Source organism: Chiloscyllium plagiosum, unplaced genomic scaffold (assembly GCF_037043375.1).
Source record: "Chiloscyllium plagiosum isolate Xiang-an unplaced genomic scaffold, Cpla_swu_hap1 HiC_scaffold_38, whole genome shotgun sequence".
Classification (NCBI taxonomy): domain Eukaryota; kingdom Metazoa; phylum Chordata; class Chondrichthyes; order Orectolobiformes; family Hemiscylliidae; genus Chiloscyllium; species Chiloscyllium plagiosum.
In genome coordinates this window covers 22,853,421-22,858,763 of record NW_028270176.1, presented here as the reverse complement: position 1 = coordinate 22,858,763, position 5,343 = coordinate 22,853,421, and positions in this window count along the sequence as shown.

Genomic DNA, 5,343 nt, shown 5'->3' with positions numbered 1-5,343 from the left:
AACCGGGGAACGGTCCACAAAAAAAGAGGTAATTGAGAGATCTACTGCATTGTGCATGTTGTAGAAACCTCTATCTGATCTGATTTGCACTGAGACACTGCATGAGTTGCAATGGAATGGTCTGATCTGCAGTCAGTGTACTAGGGAGTTGGGATCAATCCCCACCCACTAAGGCAGCTGGTGGAAATTGAATTTAAAAAATGCTAAAATTGAGAGCTCGCCTCTGTGATCGTGAAACAACATTTTCCTGCCTTTGTCATTTACATATGGTTATTCAGGAAAACTCTCCCCAATAGTATTTCCACCTAAAGGTGACTCCAGACTCACAGTTGTGTGACTTTGAGCAGCTTTGTAGTCAATCACTCAGATTGAAAGCGATTGAAACTGGCCGTATCAGCAAATTGAAAAATCTCTGAAATACCGCTGTTTTAACACCAAGCCTCGCCTTTCCTCGCCCTTGCTGAAACGATGGCTAATATTACATTCCCCCTTTCTCGAAGGAAGAACTGGAGAAGAAAATGAAGTTTTCTGAGTCGAAGCGCCCAATATGAGGAATGAAACGCACAACAAACATGGGGGGATAGGAGAGTTGAGGAGGTGAGGTAATTCTCTCGTGAAAATCAGGCAGACTCGAAGCAGAAAAGGGGAATGGAACATTTGCAAATTGTGTTTCATTTTGATCAATTCACTCAGGAATGGACTGTTCACTGACTGTCCACCGAAGCAACAATAATTCAAAATCCTCACTGTCTCACTGCTTGGCACTGTTTCAGACCCTCCACTTGTGTCTTGGTAGAGTTCGCTTCCCAAAACATTGGTTTCACAGGCATCACCACCTCTGTCTGTCCTCCTGCTGAGTCTAACACATGTCCCTTTGGTTAACCGCCAGTAGACCGTTGCATTCCTCATCCATTTTCACATCCTCTCCCCTCTGTTCCCCATCAGTCTTCATATTCAAGCTTTAGTGAATCGATTGCATCATCCCCCACCCCACTCTCAGGCAGTGCATTCCATATCCTAAATGCATTGTGCCTGAGTGGTTTGCTCCAATCCTTCCGTCTCTTTTCCTCGGATGTCAGAAGTGATGTATGAAGAGGGAATGAATCCGTTAGCACCGTGGAGAATTATGAGAGGTGGATCTAGTCTAACCACATGGAGTTCTAAAAGGTCTGGAAAGGCAGGATGTTCCCCCTTACTGGGGAACAAGGACATTGGGTAGGCCATTTATGGCTGAGATAAGGAGATATTTCTTCACCAGAGAGTGAGGAGCCTATAGCATTTTCTGCCACAGAAAGGCGTTGAGGTCAAAACATTGGATGGGTCCATGCCAGGTGTAAATATAGTTCTTAGGGCTAAAGGGGTCAAGGGATATGGGAGATAAACTGGGAACCGGGGACTGAATTGTGTGAGCAGCTATTCTCATCCTGAGCTGTGGATCAGGCTCTAAGGGCTGAATGGCCTCCTCCTGTTCCTTTTTCCCATGTTTCCCAATGGTTCTAAACGTGAACCCTCTACTTCTCATTTCTTTAAGCAGTGGGAACTGATTTACCCTATTTATTCACGCTAGAACCCCCCCCCCCTCCTTAATACTGAATACCACTGCCTTCTCAAGGGGCAGTTAGGGAGAAAGATGAATGCTTACTTAGCTAGCTAGCGATGCTTATATCCCACGACTGAGTAATAATAGTGTTTAAATGAATAGATTTCACCTTTTATTCTTTCCATCTGATATCCTCCATTAAAGTGCGTGGACACGTGGTCTTATAATCAATGCAACATGGTCTCCTTATCTTCTTTTCAAAATGTTACATAGACTTGAAAATTAACTTTCCATTCATGGATATGCTGCAGCCAGATTTCCGTTATTAGACATTATATTTTGGCAGCTCATATGCTCCCTGAAATCATCTACTGAATTGTAAAATCTGCATGCATTCACATCAAGTGGTCCAATTCTTTTTAGATTAGATTAGATTAGATTACTTACAGTGTGGAAACAGGCCCTTCGGCCCAACAAGTCCACACCGACCCGCCGAAGCGTATAGCACCCAGACCCATACTGCTACATTTACCTCTTCACCTAACACTACGGACAATTTAGCATGGTCAATTCACCTAACCTGCACATTTTTGGATTGTGGGAGGAAACCGGAGCACCCGGAGGAAACCCACGCAGACACGGGGAGAATGTGCAAACTCCACACAGAGAGTCGCCTGAGGCGGGAATTGAACCCGGGTCTCTGGCGCTGTGAGGCAGCAGTGCTAACCACTGTGCCACCGTGCCGCCTTTCTGTGGCAGAAAATGCTATAGGCTCCTCACTCTCTGGCGAAGAAATATCTCCTTATCTCAGCCCTAAATGGCCTACCCAATGTCCTTGTTCCCCAGTAATGGTATTATACTGTATAGCAATCTTAATTGATATTCCCCTTCATTTTACCAGCATTCTAATTTCATTCCCCACTTTCCTACTTCTTATTAACACATGACATTCTCTGAAATTGAGAAATTGGTTGAGTGGAAGGCAACAGCGGATTAGGATGACTGGTAGGTACTTAGGTTGGCAGGATGTGATTGGTGTTCCACAAGGACCTCTGTAAGGGCGTCAGCTATTCACATTTCCAAATTTGCGGATTGCACGAAGTGAGGCAAACTTGTAGAGGATAGCATAAAATGTAAAAGTCATATTGATATTCGAAGTAAATTGGCAAAAATATGCTCGGTGGAGTTCAATAGCAACATTACCCTCACCAATACTTAAAATGTGAATCCAATTAGACAGCATTGGATAGGATAAATACACAAAGTCTTTTCCCTGGAGTCGGAGGGTCCAGAACTAGAGGGCATAGGTTTAGGGTGAGAGGGGAAAGATATAAAAGAAACCTAAGGGGCAATGTTTTCACGCTGAGGGTGGTACGTGTATTGAATGAGCTGCCAGAGGAAGTGGTGGAGGTTAGTAAAATTGCAACATTTGAAAGGCATCTGGATGGGTATATGAATAGGAAGGTTTTGGAGGGATACGGGCCAGGTGCTTGCAGGTGGAACTAGATTGGGTTGGGATATCTGGTCGGCATGGATGAGTTGGACTGAAGGGTCTGTTTCTGTGCTGTATATCTCTATGACCCTTTTACTCTGTGACCAGTAGGCTTCTGTGTGGCATATCCTATTATTTATTCACCGGTTGTGGGTGTCCCTCACAAGGCCGTCATTATAATTACCCACCCCGAATTTCCCAGAGGGCAGATAAGAGTCAATCACATTACTATGTGTCTGGAGTCACATGTAGCCAGACCAGGTAAGGATGACAGATTTCCTTTCCTGAAGGATATTAGTGAACCAGATGGGATTCCCCCCCACCCCCACCCCACCCCGATAATCGACAATGGTTTCACTGTCATCATTAGAGACATATTACCAGATGTTTAAAAGATCTGAATTCCAACTGGTCTCTGAGAAGCCTAGGTATTCATCCATCTGTACTCTGCCTGCACTTCTCTGATGTGATGTGGATCCCTCCATAATAATGATATCAATGCAATTGTACCTATCGTGCATGCAGAATGGTGAATACATTTGTGGGTCCAGCCCTGACAACCAGGAACTGAAGCCTCTAAGGCCAGTGGCAGTCCCTTCATATAGATCGGACACATGCTGCATCCATGACCCCACCCCATATTGCAGGATTTAACTGCCACGTGACCAAGCTGAACTGCCATACCAGAACTTTTAAAGCAAATTACTACGACAAGGGTATTGCCGAATAAGCTCACCAATCAGTTTCTTCCCCTGTCAATTATCTGTAAACTGCAACTCACTCACAGCTTTACACTCTCTCCACCCAAAGCATTGTTCAGTTCACTCCAATCACTTTCACTGACTTGTTCCGCTAGACCTGTTTCCAATAGTTTTGGCAGTTGAACCTGCAAGCACAGTCTCAGATCAATGCTCTTCCTTCTTCCAAGGGAGAGTGTTTCACTTGGCATTACAGCATCCATCGTCCCTTTGTCTTTCTGGGTAGCAGTTCATGGTCAATTGCATTTCTCTGTGGCGAAATGGTGGACAGGCCAGTTCAGCATGACAGTACCGCTCTCCCTAACATACATAGGGGAAACAGCAAGAACTCTATGAGAATTGACAGTGATCCTATGGTCAACATTAGGATAGGCATTAATTCAAGATATTGTTAATGAGTCCATGAGGAGATGCAGTCTCATTTCCCCAGAATATTAATCCAGTTCTCCGGATGAGCAGCCCAGTGATATGACCAAAAATATCCCTAGTGGTGAAAGCAAGAATTCAAACCCTGACCTAGTTATTACAGGAACTAGGGTGAGAATTAGTTAATTCGACTTCATTTGACGCGGTCAAAGCATGACTGAACAGTTGAGGTTAAGTCGAAAATGGCATCTGAACCGCGTCAAGCTGTTGACCAGAAAAAAAAACCCTACCTACAACTGACATTTTAAAGTATGGGTTTCAATCCCAACAACTAAAGGTCAGAAAACCACTCGTGTGTAGGAGCAGGTGCCCAGGTAACCACAGAATATTTGTATCGCATTGTTAGGCCACTGATAAAGATCGGTGAAATATTTGACTAAACATTGTATTTAAGATTATTTTTCTAACCCAGTCTGAAGTTTATGTCCTGTGCTGTAATGTAAATCTGGGTGACTGGGTGGCCTTAGTTCTCTGTTTGTGAGCTGTTGCCACAAATTTGGCGCCGTCATTCTTGACAGAGAAATGTAGGAAGGAGGTTCCTGATGAATGACTAGTCCAAGACCAGACCTTGCACACAGATTCAGATGTGGAGGAATCTCTTCACCCAGAGAGAGATGAGTCTGTGGAATTCTCTGCTGAGGCCAAAACACTAAAGATATAGAAGAAAGATGCAGTCATGATTCTTAGGACGAATGGGATCAAGAGGTATAGGGAGAAAGCAGGAGCAGGGAGTTGAATTGAATGCTCAGCAGTGATCAGATTGAATGGGAAGCAGGTTCAAAGGGCTGAATGGCCTCATCCTGCCTCTGTGTTCAATGTTTCTATCTCCAGTCACTGGAGGCCTGTGACCAGTGGAGTGTCACAAAGATCAGGGCTGTGTCCACTACTTTTCGTCATTTATATAAATAATTTGGATGTGAACATAGGAGGTATAGTTAGTAATTTTGCAAATGACACCAAAATTGGAGGTGTAGTGGATAGCAAAGAAGATTACAATGTGATCTTTATCAAATGGACCAATGGGCAGAGAAGTGACAGATGGAGTTTAATTTAGATAAATGTGAGGTGCTGCATTTTGGAAAAGCAAATCTTAACAGGACTTACACACTTAATGGTAAGGTCCTCGG